The sequence below is a fragment of the Gopherus evgoodei genome, chromosome 8, assembly GCF_007399415.2.
Source record: "Gopherus evgoodei ecotype Sinaloan lineage chromosome 8, rGopEvg1_v1.p, whole genome shotgun sequence".
Classification (NCBI taxonomy): domain Eukaryota; kingdom Metazoa; phylum Chordata; order Testudines; family Testudinidae; genus Gopherus; species Gopherus evgoodei.
In genome coordinates, this window is record NC_044329.1 from 652,342 (window position 1) to 670,846 (window position 18,505).

The window sequence follows — 18,505 nt, forward strand, 5'->3', positions numbered from 1 at the left end:
CTCCTTGTTGGTATCACTCGGCTGCGTGCGTGTGTTCCCTCTGTGTGCTGCCCCAGCTCTGCACAGATAGCTGACACAGCAGACCCGAAGAGAACCCCCAATGACCACAGAGTCTAGTAAGGTACGAAGGCATGTCGGCCAGGTTTATTGCGCTCGGACACAATTGCAGTTCCCTGTAGGTTTCTAAGCCTAACTCAGGGCATACTACGAGAAAGTGCCTCTTGGCAATGGACTCGGCTCAGTTAGTGGCGGGACTTTCCACTGCCCCCTAGGCCGGACAAAGACATCGCCCCGGGAAACATTTTTATACACAGGTACAAACAAGTTACACATCACTCCTGACGTATTGAGGTACAACCCTTCTACGTTGCACGGTACAACCCCTCTATGTAGTAAGGTGCTGCCTCTCACCTTGTACATGTTGGTTCGATCAAAACAACTCTATCCATCATATTACCCTTTTGCCTCTGTCATTGGGATGGGTCAGCCTGTTCCTTGTTATCTGTGTGGAATGTGCAAGTATGTGAATGTTCTGATCTCTAGTGTTCAGGACGTTTTAGGTACGTATCTTCTTGCAGCATCAGCCCTTTCCTTGCCAGCTTCTGTGAGCAGGGCCTGCCTCTGGCTCACAGCTTCACTCTGCTTTATGTTAGCAAAGTCTTGACCATTACTTTAGTTCAGGCCTCAGGCCTCATACTGGGCCTTCACTTACTACAGTTATGTAAAAGCAGCAAAGAGTCCTGTGGCACCTTATAGACTAACAGACGTTTTGGAGCATGAGCTTTCGTGGGTGAATACCCACTTCGTCAGATGCATGTAGTGGAAATTTCCAGGGGCAGGTATATATATGCAGGCAAGCTAGAGATAATGAGGTAGTTCAATCAGGGAGGATGAGGCCCTGTTCTAGCAGCTGAAGTGTGAAAACCAAGGGAGGAGAAACTGGTTCTGTAGTTGGCAAGCCATTCACAGTCTTTGTTTAATCCTGAGCTGATGGTGTCAAATTTGCAGATGAACTAAAGCTCAGCAGTTTCTCTTTGAAGTCTGGTCCAGAAGTTTTTTTGCTGTAGGATGGCCACCTTAAGGTCTGCTATAGTGTGGCCAGGGAGGTTGAAGTGTTCTCCTACAGGTTTTTGTATATTGCTATTCCTGATATCTGATTTGTGTCCGTTTATCCTTTTCCGTAGCGACTGTCCAGTTTGGCCGATGTACAAAGCAGAGGGGCATTGCTGGCATATGATGGCGTATATTACATTGGTGGAGGTGCAGGTGAATGAACCAGTGATGGTGTGGCTGATCTGGTTAGGTCCTGTGATGGTGTCGCTGGTGTAGATATGTGGTCAGAGTTGGCATCGAGGTTTGTTGCATGGATTGGTTCCTGAGCTAGAGTTACTATGGTGCGGTGTGCAGTTACTGGTGAGAATATGTTTCAGGTTGGCAGGTTGCCTGTGGGCGAGGACTGGCCTGCCACCCAAGGTCTGTGAAAGTGTGGGATCATTGTCCAGGATGTGTTATAGGTCCCTGATGATGCGTTGGAGAGGTTTTAGCTGGGGATTGTATGTGATGGCCAATGGAGTCCTGTTGGTTTCTTTCTTGAGTTTGTCTTGCAGTAGGAGGCTTCTGGGTACAAGTCTGGCTCTGTTGATCTGTTTCCTTATTTCCTCATGCGGGTATTGTAGTTTTCAGAATGCTTGGTGGAGATTTTGTAGATGTTGGTCTCTCTTTGAGGGGTTAGACCAGATGCGGTTGTACCTCAGTGCTTGGCTGTAGACAATGGATCGTGTGATGTGCCCGGGATGGAAGCTGGAGGCATGAAGGTAGGCATAGCGGTCGGTAGGTTTTCGGTATAGGGTGGTAGTAATATGACCATCATTTATTTGCACCGTGGCATCTAGGAAATGGACCTCCCATGTAGATTGGTCCAGGCTGAGGTTGATGGTGGGGTGGAAGCTGTTGAAATCATGGTGGAATTTTTCCAGAGACTCCTTCCCATGGGTCCAGATGATAAAGATGTCATCAATGTACCGTAGGTAGAGAAGGGATGTGAGTGGACAAGAGCTGAGGAAGCGTTGTTCCAGCTCGGCCATAAAAATATTGGCATATTGTGGGGCCATGCGGGTGCCCATAGCTGTGCCACTGATCTGGAGATATATATTGTCATAAAATTTGAAATAGTTGTGTGTGAGGATAAAGGCACAGAGCTCAGCAGCCAGTTGTGCTGTAGCATCATCAGGGATACTGTTCCTGACAGCTTGTATTCCATCTGTGTGTGGGATGTTCGTGTAGAGAGCCTCTACATCCATGGTGACTAAGATAGTGTTTTCTGGAAGGTCACCAATGCATTGTAGTTTCCTCAGGAAATCAGTGGTGTCACGGAGATAGCTGGGAGTGCTGGTGGCATAGGGTCTGAGTAGAGAGTCCACATATCCAGACAGTCCTTCAGTGAGAGTGCCAATGCCCGAGATGATGGGGTGTCCAGGATTTCCGGGTTTGTGGATCTTGGGTAGTAGATAGAATAACCCTGGTCGGGGCTCTAAGGGTATGTTGATTTGTTCCGGTGTTAGTGTAGGGAGTGTCCTGAGTAGATGTTGCAGTTTCTTACTGTATTCCTCAGGGGGATCTGAGGGAAGTGGCCTGTAGAATTTGGTGTTGGAGAGTTGTCTGGCAGCCTCCTTTTGGTAGTCAGACCTGTTCATGATGACAACAGCACCTCCTTTATCAGCCTCTTTGATGATAATGTCAGGGTGGTTTCTGAGGCTGTGGATGGCATTGCGTTCTACATGACTTAGGTTATGAGGCAAGCAATGTTGTTTTTCCACAGTTTCTGCCTGTGCACGTCGGCGGAAGCATTCAATGTAGAGGTCCAGACTGTCATTTCGACCCTCAGGAGGAGTCCATGTGGAGTTCTTCTTGTGCTGTTGGTGGGAGGGTACCTGTGTATCAGTGCGCTGTTCAGTGTTGTCCTGAAAGTATTCTTTGAGTCGGAGATGGCGGAAGTAGGCTTCCAGATCACCACAGAACTGTATCATGGTGGTGGGGGTGGCAGGGCAGAAAGAGAGTCCCCGAGATAGGACTGACTTTTCTTCTGGGCTGAGTGTGTAGTTGGATAGATTGACGATATTGCTGGGTGGGTTGGGAGTACCACGGCTGTGGCCCCATGAGGCAGGTAGGAGTTTAGACAGCTTACAGTCCTTTTTCCTTTGTAGAGAGGTGAAGTGAGTAATGTAGATCTCCTGTCTTATTTTAGTGAAGTCCGTTTGTATGGAAGTTGGGTTATTAATGAGAGTCTCCAGGTTGGAGAGCTCTTTTTTGATGTTTTCCTGTTTGCTGTATAGGATGCTGATCAGATGGTTCCTCAGTTTCTTTGATAGAGTATAGCATAATCTCTCACTGTGGTCTGTGTAGTATGTAGATAACAGTGGATTTTTCACCTTCAGTCCATTTGATATGATGTCCATCCGTTTGCATTTGGAAAGGAAGATGATATCTGTCTGTATTTGTGGAAGTTTCTTCATGAGGTTGATGGATTTCCACTCCATACGGCTAAATGCAGTGCCTTGCGTGGTGTCAAGTATCAATTGGGTGGTTATGCGATTCCTACAGCAGCCACTGCTGGGCTGGCAGTGTCGGGGCACTCTGTGCATGCTAGCTACGGGCTCGTCTCACCCTGTGGAGTGAAGCAACAACCTCCAGAGCTGAACGTACACATCTCTGCAACTTGAGCTAAAGAGTCGGGCTGGGGAACGTATCAGACTAACATTCTCTGCTACAGTGGGAAACGTGTAACACACTCACCACTGGACTCCATGTACAATGCACATGGGGGTAGGGTCAATATGCAGGCCCAGTGAGTACAGCATGTGACTGCTCAGTTTCAGGATGAAGCACAGCTTCTTGGGCTGCTCTGAAATTGCCCGTTTTGCAATAACTACTCTCAGGCAGCATTAAGTTGCAACTCAGATACTTAGGGGATTGGCTTGCAGGGGTGCTGCAGGGGTACAGATAAGGAATGTAGCCGACTATGTGCTGACTCTGACTTCCCGACTGTCTGTGCCCATGGGATGATTCCGGCCGCGGCTGCCCCCCAGAAATGCATGGAAGATGACATCTTGTTCTACAAAATTACATCCTCTGCCCTGTGTGACTTTGCATGCACCATATGTGTAAGGTTGCACTGTGCATGCATACGTAAAATTGCAGCCTTCCTAACAATTGCACAGCACACCACTGAAAGCCTGTCTGGACTTCAGGTCTAGATCAGGGGTTCTCAAAACTTCATTGCACTGCAACCCCCTTCTGACAACAAAAATTACTACATGACCCCCAGAGCGGGGACTGAAGCTTCAGCCCACCCAAGCCCCACTGCCCTAGGTGGGGGGGCCAAAGCCAAAGGACATCAACCCTGGGCAGGGGGCCTGTAACATGAGCCCTCACCCAGGGATGAAGCTAAAGCCTGAAACCCATGGGCTTCAACTTTGGCCTCAGGCGGTGAGGCTTGGGCTTTGGCCCCAGCAAGCCTAATGCCAGCCCTGGCTGTTGTACTTAAAGTTCTGTACAGAATCTTTTCAGGGGGAATAAGGCAAGCGCCACATTTATTAGTAGTACGTGTATTAATTAACACTGTATCATATGCATATGATAAATATTACACTCATGCACTCACACAAGCACACTCTGTCTTGTTGTTGTTACCAACTAGTTGCTCCCTCTAACTGCACTGGCCAGGTGAGTTAGATAGGGGACAGTTGGAGCCGGGCTTCTGACGATCTGGATTGATGCTCCCTCTGCAAGACACCTCACATTTATAGCCGCTTCCCTCTCATGCAAATCTGTACCAGATTCAAAATCTGTGTCTGTGTCCATTGGTCCTTTGTCCTGCTTTCTTCTGGGTGTTGTCCCAATGCTGCAAAGAGGGTGTTTTCAAAAGAAGGTGCTTGCTTCTAATCCCCAAGGCCGTCAGTATGTCAGCTCTTCTTTAACTAGCCCACTTGACGGATTTTATTGTGCTTGGGTCTGGCTTCCAGCCCCTCTCCAAGGGTTGCAACTGTCTGGAGGTGCTGTCTTCCACACCTTGCTCATTCACACCTCGTTCATTCAACAGGGCAATTGATTAAGGGAGTGGAGGGGAAGATCTTATTCTACTAGCAAAAAGACATTTTTCTTCTACTTTAACTATCCTTAGGGGCTATAACATTATACCAAGGCTCAACACAAAGTTTTCTATAAGTTTTTCTACATGGCGATCTGATACAAAGTTCCTATATCAAAGGACTTGATACAAAGTTGTATGAACATAGCTTAATACAGGGCTATACGAAGAAGCATAATACAAATTCATATGAAAGTTATGTGAAGATGCCTAATACAGAGATTTATCTACATGGCGACCCCATGAAAACAGGGTCGCGACCCGCTTTGGAGTCCTGACCCACAATTTGAGAACTGCTGGTCTAGAGCAGTGTTTTTCAAACTTTTTTTTCTGGAGACCCAGTTGAAGAAAATTGTTGATGCCCATGACCCAACGGAACTGGGGATGAGGGATTTAGGATGTGGGAGGGGCTCAGGGCTGGGGCCAAGGGTTGGGGTGCAGGAGGCAGTCAGGTCTTTGGGTTGGGGGTGCAGGCTTTGGGATAGGGCCAGGGATGAGGAGTTTGGGGTGCAGGAGGGGCTCTGGGTTTGCGGGAATCAGGGCTGGGGCAGGGGGTTGGGGTCCAGGAGGGGGTCAGGGTTCTGGGCTGGGGCTGGGGCTGAGGGATTTGGGGTGCAGGAGGGGGTTCTGGGTTGGGAGGGCTCAGGGCTGCACAGGGGATTGGAGCATAGGGTTGGAGCACGGACTTACCTCCAGCGGCTTCCAGTCAGTGGCACAGCAGGGGTGTGGAGGCAGACTTCCCAGCTGTCCTGGTGCCGCATACTGTGCTGCACCTGAAGTGGCCAGCAGCAGATCCGGCTCCTAGGCGGACGCGTGCAAACAGTTCCGCGTGGCTGTCACGTGCAGGCACTGCCCACCCCAGCTCCCATGGCTGGGATCTGGCCAATGGGAGTACAGAGCTGGTGTTCAGGGTGGGGGCAGCATGTGGAGCCCCGTGGCCCCCCTGCCTAGAAGCCAGACCTGCTGCTGGCAGCTTCCAGGGCGCAGGGCAGTGTCGGAACAGGTAGGCACTAGCCTGCCTTAGCTGGACAGCGCCGCCGACGGGATTTTCAACGCCACAGTCAGCAGTGCTGACCAGAGCAACCCAGTGCTGGGTCGCGAGCCAAACTTTGAAAAGCACTGGTCTAGAGGCTTGCCAGTGCCCTGGCTCCACTGGAGCCCTTGCTGCTGCCCTCCCTCCACAATTCAGGAACTGCAGTTACACCAGAGACTAAATGAAACCCAGGAGGGTGAGGAATTCCAGAGAAGCTGATGAGCAATGAGAGCTTGGCCAGGAAAGGCCCTCTGAGCTCAGCAGCCTGGGGCTGGGGGTCCAAGGAGGGCCCCGGCCTACTGCTGGGAATCTCTGGGAGCTGGTGAGTGTGTGTCACGGAGCGTGGAGGAGTCTGGTCCGGCACCCCTCTTCCTGGGACTCTCAGAGACTCTCAGCCAGCCAGTAAAACAGAAGGTTTATTGGACAACAGGAACACAGGTTACAGCAGAGCTTGTTGGCACAGCCAGGACCCCTCAATTGAGTCCTTCTGGGGTTTCAGGGTGCTTGGATCCCAGCTTAGGATACCCTGAATTCCACCCACACAGCCCCAAAACCGAAACTGAAACTAACCCCCTCCAGCTGGCCCCTTCCTTTGTCCAGCTTCCTGGGCAAAAGTGTTGACCTCCCACCCCCCTTGCCTAGCTCAGGTTACAGGCTCAGGTACAGGGCCGGTGCAAGGATATTTTGTGCCCTAGGTGAAACTTCCATCTTGCGCCCCCCACCCCCACCAAAAAATCACATACATTATACACAATACACGGTCACAAAATTGTGCCCCAGGCCTTTTTTTTTTTATCTGCCATGAGGCTGCATCAACTGTAAACGAAAAAAAATGAAATTTTATTCCTATCAGTCCTTTTTCTTGTTCACTATTAAAAGCAAAGGATAGAGAATGCATGTCACTTACTATAATTAACTATTTGAATTTCATCAACTGTTTGACTTAAATATTGATTAAGAGACCAAGATGACTTTCCCTTAAAATTAAGCAATGTTGATTGTAATCAGAAATACACCTTTTTTAGTCACGTATACGTCCTTCCTTCATATCAAAATCTGACTGGGAGTGCTGCGGAACCCATTCTGCCTAACTAGCCATGCACCTCCAAATGATTAAAAACATCAAATGGTACAAACTCAATTTGAATGAAAAATTCCATTTTCTAACTAAATAGGTCACACACACTCAAATGGTTGCCAAGTGCTCTCTGTGGTGGTATGTTCATCTGCTCTAAATGCCTACTAACTTCCCTGTGAAAATAATCTTTGACTTTGATCCAATGAAAGCAGGATGGAAAAGCTCCCCCCCCCAGAAGACCTAAGACATGATGGCTGGATGACATAAACAGACACCTGTCCCTCACAGGCACTGCCTCATAACATACCAATTGTGCTCAGGACAGAACATCACAGAGGAATATTATGCATTCAGTGGTCTCTACACTGGCCAAGCAACAGCACGACAACTAACCTAACCAGTCCATCCAACTTTTTTGACTGCTTCTTGGGCACTGGTGAGGGGTAACGGTGCCAGACTGAGCCCGGCGATGGGTGCAGTACAAGTCCACAAACTGAGGCAAGGTGCTGGGCCTAGAGTCCTGCTGAGACTGCTGTCCTGCACCAAGTGGGGCACAGCCTCCATGAGGAGAGAACTCAAACAAATATCACGCTCCTTCTGCATGATTCCCCCAAGCACTTCTTCAGGCAGCTGCTATGGGGGTCACTCACAGGCTTAGGCCTGCCTGTTGCAGGCAAAACAGCAGCAGGGCTTAAAACTCAGACAGGGCCACCCAGAGGACTCAGGGGGCCTTGGGCAAAGCAAAATTAGGGGCCCCTTCCATAAAACATTTGCAATACTATAGTAACATGTATTAGGAAATGTAAAAAATAACTAGTGAAATACATTCAAAAATTAACTTGTAATAATTTGAAAATACACTAAATACATTATTTAAAAACATTAAAAGCTGTAATGGTCTGTATACATTTGCAATTACATAATGGGCAGATGATGGGTGATTGTGATGGTCGGTACCAATGGGCTGTCGCTGCCTGGGGGTGGTGCTGTTGTTCCCCAGGGCTGGGTGGGGAGCTGGGCTCTGGGTTCAGGGGTGCCCAGTTCACAGGGGCTGGGCTCAGGGATGTGGGGAGATGGGGTCAGGGTGGTGTCCAGCTCAGAGGGGCTGAACTCGGAGCTGGGGGTCAGGGCTGTGGTGGGGATGGGGTCAAGGGGGGTGCCTGGGGGCACTGGGGCAGCTCAGCTCTGCAGGCTGCTGTTCTCTGGAGCAGCCCACATTCAAGGGGAGCAGGAGCAGGGACCAGCCAAGGACCAAGGGGGCAGGAGCCCAGGAGCCTGAGGCCGAGCTGTGGGGAAGCACTTGCTTACCTTGCCCAGCACATGAGCGTCAGAGTCTTCTTTCTTCCTCCGCTCCACCAGACCACCACTGAGGCTCTTTTCTTCTTCTGCCCCTTGCTGGGGCTGATGTGGAGGCTGAGCCAGGGGGCAGCCCCCGCTTTCCTCCAGAAGCTCTTGTGTCGCACCATCGCAGGGCTCCTACCACATATGCTAAGCAGAGCTGCGCAGCTCTGCCCAGCCGCCAGCGCCCCCCCCCAATGAGAAAAATTGCATAGGCTGGAGCCCCTGCTCTGGGAGGGAGAGGGATTCTGATTTCTGAGCCTCTGCTAGCAGCCCAGGGATTCCCCTGGGTCAGGGCGCAGCTGGCAGCCTGAACCTTTGGGTAGTCGCAGCGGCGCCCTGACCCAGGGGACTCCCTGGGCTGCCGGCTGCCGCGGCGGCACCCTGACCAGGGGGACCTCCCTGGACTCCCGGCTGCTGCGGCGGCACCCTGACCCGGGGGACCCCCTGGGCTGCGGGCTGCCACGGCGGCGCCCTGACCCGGGGGCCCCTAGGATGCCAGCTGCCGCGGAGGCGCGCTGACCCCAGGGGACCCCCTGGTCTGCCGGCTGCCGCGGCGGTGCGCTGACCCGGGGGACCCGCTGGGCTGCCGGCTGCCATCGGCAGCAGCGGCCAGTCAACCATTTAAAAAAAAATTGGGGGGCGCTTTTTGGTGCCCCCAAATCTCGGCACCCTAGGCAACCGCCTAGTTCGCCTAAATGGTTGCACCGGCCCTACTCAGGTATTGTCCATCCCCTAAAGTCCTTCCTTGCTCTCCCATCCCCCGTGCAGACAGCCCCTACTCCATCACAGTGTGGCTGTGCGAACTGCAGCTCAATTCAGTCACTTCTTCCAGATTGTGATCTGGCTGCAAATCCAGTTCATCCCATCCTATTATAAACAAGAGACTGGTATGAGCACTGGCCCCTTCCAGCATCCCCTGGTTTGATTCCTTGTGGGGGTCTCTTTGCCAGATCACTGGCCCCTGGGCTTCTTCACTGACCTCTCCAACCTCTGCCCCTCTGGGTCTCACCCCCATACCTGGACTCCTTCCCCAGACAGGGCTGAGCAGGCCTGGATTTGCCATTGGCGGTCCCGGTATGTAGGTAGGTTCAGTCCCTCTGCGATCTCTGCAGCTGGTGCTGCACTTGCTAGATCCTGCTTGTTGGCAAACACCAGCAAAGGGACACCGGTGAGACTCTCATCCTCGATCAGCTCCGACAGCTCCTGATGAAAGACAGAGCGAGCAGTAGGCCCTGAGCGCAGACAGCTGCAGGGCTCCGCTGCCAGGGCCTCGTTCCAGGATCTTGCACCCGCCTTGTCATGTGAGTGGAATCTGGATGATGGGTTGTGGGGATATCCCTCACCAAGTGTCACTGAGCTGGCACTTCTCTGCAAGGATCCCTGGGGTACTGCCAATCCAGCAGGGGGTCAGAGAACAAACCACAAAGGGCAGGGAGTTTCACCCTCCCTGAGGCTGTCTGGAATTGGCACAGCCCTTCCTGGCATCAGTCCCCTGCCAAAGGGAAAGCCCAGCATGTATAACCGGTGGGTAGCCTTGACCGCAGCCTCTGACTATGGCTTGGGATGTGAGTTAATCTCCTGGCTCCGCCCTGGACTCTATGACCTCAGGTGTGTTCTGCTCTGGGCCTCAGGTCCCATCAGTGTCATGGGGCTCACAAGCTGGGGAGGAAACATTCCTCACCACGAACCCCTTTGCTCCCTGCTGTGCCTTCCTTCAGCTCAGGATCCAACCAGCTGCTGGGGAAGTACATTTCTCACCAATCCCTCCGCGGGGGACGGGGCAGGTTCAGCAGGGGCTGGGGTTCCAGCCCAGCTTACTCTCAGAACTGAGTAGTTAACAACCCTGGTTCTCTCTGCACTCTGCATCCCATAGATATCCCCCCTCCCCCGAAAAGTCTTAAATGGCCAGTAGATACTGTTATACGGGGCAAAGTAGCTGCTCCAGCAGCACAGCCAAGTCTTAGCCCCGAAGACCCCCAGAAGCAGGCACATCTGAGCCCTGTCCCAGCACACATAATGTCAAGCGCAATCGGCCCACAAGTCAGTGTATTTTCAGGGAGCCCGCATCGCACCTGCCCGGTCTCCTCAAAGCGTTTCTTGTCAGCACTGTCAATGATGTAAATCTGCCACCGGAACAAAAGGGAAAGTCACCCATTCACTTCTTGCTCCCCATGGCACCCTGCATGTCCCACCTTTATAGGCACCCTGCCCCCCAGGCACCCCTGGGTGGGCACCCACCAGTTTTCCCTTTGAGGGTGGGACAAAAGCTCATGCTGTGGAACCCCAGTATTAGACCCCAGCTGGTCCAGCTTCCAACACTTCCTTGTGAATGGGGCCCCTTGGATCGTCCGTGCCCACCTGGGGGCTGGGCCTCATGCTCACCAGCATGTCTGTGTTGCCCAGGTACTTCTTCCAGTAGGGGTGGATGGCACGCTGCCCACCGATGTCCCAGACATCATCCTGAAGCCATGTGAGTGCACACTTTTTATGTGAAACCCCTGCAAAGGGAAGCAAACCAGGCTGTAAGTCCAGTCAGGGGAGGAGAGCCCACCTCACCCACTATGCACTAGGTCTGGGGTTCTGCACCTAGCTGCGAGGGGGTGATGGTGCTGACCTCCTCCGATGCCAGGCACCTCAGCAGCGTGGTTTTTCAGGCATTGTCCAGCCCCAGCAGCACGATCCACAGTTCCTGCTCCATGGAGCCCTTGAGCTTTTGGATGTCAGCGAGCAGCCCCTGCAAGGACAAGGGGACCCTGAGTGGCCGGGGCTGGATCCCGAAGCCCCCCAGGCATGCTTGGGGTGCTGCAGAATCCCTGGCTGGGTGGATTTGAGCTGGTTCAGAAGACATGCTGGAGGTGCAGTCAGGGAGTTGACTGATACAACCGACAACCAAGAGCCATCATTTCTGGGATCTATCACATGTGATGCCACAGAACCTGCCTGGAGAGTGAAACTGAATATTTATGGCATTACAATTGGACTTGAAAATTGACTGAAGAGCTGACATCAGCAATCTCAGACGTGATTTCCAATCACCTTCAACCCCTCCCAGAGCTGAAGTCACCCAACCCACTCTAACTAGCCCTGGACGTACTCTGAGCTGCGTGGGCCAGTTCACCACAGAAACAGTTTTCAAAGAGATAAGCTGAGCACTCAGCGTGTATGTGATGAAAGGGCCACAGACCAACAGCCTCCTTATCCACAGCATGGCAGTAGTGGGCCTAGTGAGGAAGGTGGAAGAACTCGGAATATTTCATGATATTGGACTTTCGAAAGGAGATCCAGTACAGATAATCCTAAAACACATGCTGCACCATAGAGCATACATACCCCTCGCAAGATTCCTATCCACTTTATAGAGTGGAAACTGAGTTAAACAGAATTAAATAGATTGGCATAACCGAGAAAAATCTCCTAGCCAACAGCACAGTGTGCCCCAATGGTACCAGCTATAAGGAAAAATAGGAAAATATGAATCTGTGTGGATCTTAAGACTCAGAGAAGCCATTGTAAGAGAAAAAAATATGTCTTCCCAGGACTGGCTGACTTCCTCCCCAAAGTGAAAGGAAGTACAGGATTCTCCAAGCTGGATGCCTCAAGAAGACTCTGGCAAATTCTGGTAGCCAAAGAAAGTGTTAAACTGACTACATTTATCACACTCTTTGATAGACTTTCAAAGATTACTTTGGGATTACCAGTGTGCCTGAAATTTTCCAAAGAAAGATGGCAGAACTGTTAACGAACACAAATGGAGTTGTCATTTGTATGGACAATATTCTGATATATGGGGAAGAACACACCAAAACTCTCAACGAGGTCCCAAGGTTAATCATTTAGTCTGGACTAAAGTTAAACAAGGAGAAGTTTGTTTTCTGCCTACCCCAAACTGAGACAATAAACAAAGATGGAATCAGTCCTAGACCTGAGAAAGAAAAGTAATTTGAGAATTGAATGTACCAGAACTGAGACGCCTACTGGTGATGGTGAATTACCTTGGCTGGTACCCACACGACCTTTCTGCAGTGACAAAACCACTGAATAAACTATTGAAGTCCTGATTATGGGGCCAAATCAAGAAATTGTCTTAAAAAAGGTAAAATAAATGACCCCAGTAGCTCTACCTCTCAAGTTCTATGTGAATAAACCCACAGTGGGGGTCAGTGGAGACACAAGCAGCTCTGGACTAGGTGGTGAATTGTTGCAACAACGTGGCTCTGAGTAGAAGCCAGCTGCATTTTGCTCTTGCACAGTCACAGAGGTGGAAAAATGATCTGCACAAATGGAAAAGGAGTGCCTGGCAAGCTTCGGGGCATGTGAGAACAGTACAGAGATCTGTGTGGACTGGATTCACTTACACTGACAACAGACCATAAACCACTCGAAACCCTCTGTGATGGGGCGACTGCCCCACGCTGGCCCATAAGGGGTTAATAGAGCCCTACGGAGTCTACGCAAAAGGCAGCCAATTAGAGAGGAGCTGTAAGGAGCAGCCAGTCAGGGCCTGGCAGGCCCATATAAGAAGAGCTGCAGGTCAGAGCAGCTTTGGTAGCTACCCGAGCTTGCAGAGAGAAGGTCAGGCCAGGCTCCTAGCAGAGGAAGGAGCACCAGCACCCTGGACAGAGCAGTTCTACTAGCAGTGAGGGGGTGGGGGAGCTAAAGGTGGCTCTGGGTTGGCTGCGGGAATTTGCAGACTGATGCCCTGAGGGAAGGGCAAAGAGGGTGCTGGGGGCAGTGGGGAAATGGCCCAGGGAAAGGTACTGAGAGGTTGGAGGGGATGCAGCAAGTGGCTGCCATCTAGAGAGTCCCTGGGCTGAGGTCCCTGAGTCCCGCCCCTCTCCCACTGCACCCCCCCCCATTGCGGATTGCCACTGAGGAAGTGTCCAGACGATTGGCTGCAATAGCCACTGAGGAAACTGGCTTGACTTCAGCAGACTGCAGTTCCCCCGGAAGGAGGGAGAACAGAGCGTGACATGGCCAGAGGGCTGTGTCATGAAGAGGATGCCATGCTCCTGGGAGCGATGTGAGTCCTGAAGCAGAAGTGACAGTCACGAGATACCACCAGAAGAGCATGCACCGGCTAGCAGAGCTAATCCCCAGGACAGCCAGCAGGAGGCGCCGCAGTGGTGAGTGAACTCTTTCTCACCCTCATCAATGGAAAACACCTGGTTCAAGCACTGCTGAGATGCCAGCGTCTCTTGCTAAGGTGAATACGATGTAACCCAATTGCTGAATATGATCCTGGGAAAAATCGGTGAGTAGCAGACACTCTGTGACAGAGCCAGCATTGCGCTGAACTCCCCGAGCTCACAGATCCTGTAAAGGCATATGTGGATGCTGTGCCCACATATAGACCAGCATCAGAAAAGAGGCTACATCTGCTACAAAAAAGCAACCTCAGCAGACATGCAACTTCAGGCAGTTCTATGTTCCATTAGGGCCAACTGGCCCAAGTATCTAAAGGACACCAAGGAAATGACAAAACACTACTTTGTGGTACATGGACAGTTAAAACGAGTCAAATAGACTCATGAATAAAAGTAACTGCATTGTAATTCCTGCGAAATGAGAGAAGAAATCCTAAACCTCACCTAGGAAGGACATCAAGAACTAACTAAACACCAAACACCATGAATGGGCCATCCAGCTAGTGTGGGCGCCGGGCATCAGCAAGGAGATAAAGATAGAGTATTGGCATGTGAACACTGCGGAACTAAAAGACCAACACAACACGCCTGCCAGACAGATCTTGGAAGAGACTAGCTGCAGATTTATGCCAAAGGACAGCATTATCTTATTGTCATGGACAGTTTCTCCAGGTATACAGAAATAATGTACTTGAAAGACATAACATGTTGCAGTGTTATCAAGAAACTGAAGTGCACTTTTGCTCATTTCCGTATTCCAGAACAGCTAGTGATGGATGACAGACCCCGTCTCACGGCAGCAGAATTTGAGTCATTCTGTAGGAAATATGACTTTGATCTTATTACTAGCAGCCCACATTACTCCCAAGCAAATGGAGAGGCTGAGAGAGCTGGACAGGCAGCCAAGAAAATCCTGCAGGAGGAAGATCCATTCCTTGCTCTTCCGAGATACAGATCAACACCAACAGCAGCTCCGGGAGATAGGCCCACACAGCTCCTGATGGGAAGACAACTCAGAGCAACAGGTTGGAACAATCTCCAGCATGGCCAGACATGGAGAGAGCAGCCCAACTGGATCAAAAAGCTAAAGAGCTTATGGGCAGCTTTCCAAGAGACATCACTGAGAGAACTGCCGGGTCTAGCAGTGCACCTGGAGACCACATTCTTGGCAAACTTGATGGAGGAAAACAAATTGACAACTCCAGCTCTTGTATAGGAAAAGAATTAATCGCCCAGATCACGGGTGATCCAGACCGACTGGGGAGAGTTCAACAGAAACCATCAACATCTACCGTTTGTTCCTTGGAAAGCACCATCAATGGAGCAAACTCTACAGATGGTGAGTGCAGATTCCAAACCACTACAGCCAGTCGGCGACACTAACTGACAAGCAGGTGACCAAGTTGTTACACATTCAGGTCACGTAATTAGAAAACCAGTCCGCGACCTGGACACTTAACCGAGTGATACCGCACTTCAGAGACAGTGCACCACTGTCAATCCCGGACGTGGTGGGAATGCAGAACTGCAAGGGGGAGAGGTACTGTCCCTTACTGTTCAGCTGTAATGCACCTTTCTCAAGCTGCCCTCAGCGACAGGGCAGCCCGTGAGAGGGGCTCACGAGTAACACCGCAGCCGTGTTGTGCTAAGAGGGAAGCTCTGGAGCCAGGCCATAGCTGGCGCAGAAGCGTGGCAGTAACGGAGGAGAGGAGGCTTGTAGGGCATTATGGAGAGAATTGGGGCTGGCCCCAGAACCTCATGGGACCAGGCCAAGGGCTGCTGCTGCCCCCACCCCTTGGTTCATCCGCATTTCAAGCCAGGCCCCATTCCCAACCTGATTCAGGTCCCCAGCCACCTGGCCCCATCCCAGCTCTCAGCCTCTGGCCCCATGGTGCATTTTGACTCCATCCTGGCCCCCCAGGGCCATCCCAGTTCCTGGCCTCCCACCACTTTGCTGATCCCAGCACTGCCCCCCCTTGCTGACTATGAGCCAGGCTCTGTCCCCTTTTGCCTAGGCCCTGCCCTCCAGCTGCTGCTTCGCTTGAGAGATTAAATTGGTGCAGCCTTCCAGTGCACCCCACCCCATGCACACTGACAGGTTCCACTCTTGGGAGTGTCAGGCCCTGGCTCTGCCATCTCAGGGGGGAGGGTTTGGGGTTCCCAGGTCCCAGTGCTGGGATAGTCACACTGAACACCCCCATCCTGTGAAGCGGCCCCACAGGGATCGAGCTGGGAGCTGGCCCCACTTACCTTCTGTACTTCACCCATGGTCTGGGAGACTCTACATCCTCCGTAGGGTGCAGGGTGGTGGGAGCTCCTCTGGGCTAAGGGCCAGGTCCCGGCCCGCAGTTGCATGCCTGACACATGTCCCTTCGCCTTCACGGGCAAGAGGATTAAAGCTCCAGAATTAGCTATAGTTCCTCCATTTACCCCCAGCATTAAATACCTCCCTAGGTAAATCCCACAGCCAGCTGTCGCCCAGCCTGTCACGGAGTCACCGGGCAATGCTCTGGGACTGCTCCCCACCAAGCCAGTCAGGACTCTGGGGAGCCTCCTCTCCCTTGGAGCAGACTTGTTCAGGGCAAGAAGCTCCCACAGCTTCACCTCCTGGGTCTCTCCTTGGAGCATTCAGCATCCTCTGCCCCTCCGTGCACTTCCCACAGCGAGTCCGCCCGCGCGGGGTCCTGGGGAAGCCAGAGGGTCCTGCACCCCCACTTTGCAGTCAGATGTGACTCTTAGCCAGCCAGTAACACAGAGGTTTAGTCGATGACAGGAACAGGGTCTAAAACAGAGCTTGTAGGTACAGAGAACGGGACCCCTCGGCCGGGTCCATTCTGGGGGGCAGTGAGCCAGACCCCCACGTCTGCACTTCACTCCTCATCCCCAGCCAGCTCCAGACTCTCAAAATCCCCTCCAGCCCCTCCTCTCTGCTCAGCTCCTTTCCCGGGCCAGGAGGTCACCTGATCTCTTTGTCTCCAACACCTTCAGCTGGCACCTTTGCAGAGGGGGGCCCAGGCCATCAGTTGCCAGGAGACAGAGTGTCAGGCATTTAGGGGCACTAGCCCTTTGCTCTGTAGCAATCACACACCCTTATTCCACCACCTAGATACTTAAGAACTGCATAGGGGACACTGAGGCACCAACACCGTATTCAGAGCAAATGTTAAGAACATTCCCAGTTCGCCACACAGCCCCTACCACGGGCCCAGCCCTAAGCCACAGGGGAAGCAAAGCCCCTTTCCCATCCTTGCAGGGTCGTGGGGCTCAGAGCCCCCGTGGTGATACCACTGTGTCCCACTTGAGGGGAGGAGCCAGCCCAGACACATGACAGGTGAACTCCCCCCAGCATCAAGGGGCGTTGGCTCCCCCAGACCAGCCTTCCAGGCCAGTCATCCAAGCCCATCTGCTATGCCCTATGGGACAGAGGTGAGAGCAGCAGCCCCCAGGCAGGACCCATGCCAGCAGGGAGCAGGTGCACTGGGTACAGGGCTGAGGTGCCAGAGCCCTGGAAGGCAGTGGGGGCTGGAGGATGGAGGAGGCTGCACCATGCTGGAGGCACTGAGTTGTGGAAGCAGGAGCCCAGTGTCACGGGAAGAGTCAGTGGTGGGGGGGGGGTAGCAGAGAGTTCAGGTGAGGCTGGGGAGGGAGAGCAATGACCAGCTCCAAGCAGCAGCCCTGATGGCAGGCAAGGGAAAAGGTCTGGCTCCTGTAGCAGCAAGGACAGGGGTGGGGTGGGGTGTTACCCTTTACTGAGAAATGGTGTGGCAGAACTTTTCCCAACGTGAGTAACTGGGAAAAGCCAGCTCCAGCCTCAGCCTCCCTACAAACCCACCCCGCTTGCTGTGGCTCCTGGGCCCAAGTGCAGGCCGAGGCAGAGGCCCCAGCAGCACAGGGAGATGGATCAGTGGGAGTCCTGCCCCCTCTGGTACATCCCACATCCCCAGCATTGACCCATTACCAGTCACCTGCTCCCTGGGGCTGAAGCTGCAGCTCATTCCGATGTGGGCGTTCCCTCTTCCCCTACAGGGCGCAACTCCCAGTTCTTCCAGCACTTCCAAGCCCTGCTGGCTGCATCAATCCCAAAGGGGTCAAGTTTGTTCCAAGATGTGAACTCATCCAGACTCATCACTGGGTCACCAGGGGCCATGCCTCGGAGCAGCGCCGCTGCAGGGCTTGTCCTTGCAAAACGTGGGGGCACCAGACCTGGCATAGTAAAGCGGCTGTGCCAGACTGCAGAAAGGGGGGGCATAGAGCAGCCTGCCAATCCAGGATGGAGCCATAGGGTCAGAAGTGCTGCGTGGGAGTAGGAACAGCCCTCGATATTTTGCTGGCCAGAGCAGAAAAGGTTTCAGTGCTCTCCCTGGGGGCCAGATAAAACCAGCCAGGCAGCACAGCGGTATGCCTGTCCCTGGCAGTCACAAGTCCCTAGAACAGCCCTCAGGAGGGGCAGATATGGCATCCCCCTAAGGCTGTCCGACAGCAGTTCCGGGCCCCAGGGCAGAACAGTCAATGGACCCCAGCCCATGTGGACGCGTCTGCCTGACATTTGGGTGGTGCTGCGCCTGCGCTGGCTGGTGCCCAGCAAGCTGCCAGCTGCGCTTTTCCGACCTGGCCAGGAATTCCACATGCCCGCCCGGCTACCTTCGCCGCTGCCGGTACCACCCCTTGAGCGCCAAGGAGCCCTGCGGCCCGCCCAGGTGATTGCCCCCTCTCCCCTGCCCCCCGTCTCAGTGCAATTCAGGGAGCCTGCAACTTTACTGGAA

The 18,505-nt window shown here is 52.7% G+C and overlaps 1 pseudogene; it reads right to left on the reverse strand.

Moving 5' to 3' along the window:
* Positions 1–9,312: 9,312 nt before the first annotated feature.
* On the reverse strand, positions 9,313–16,276 carry LOC115655826 (annotated as a pseudogene).
* Between the last annotated feature and the right edge of the window lie 2,229 nt (positions 16,277–18,505).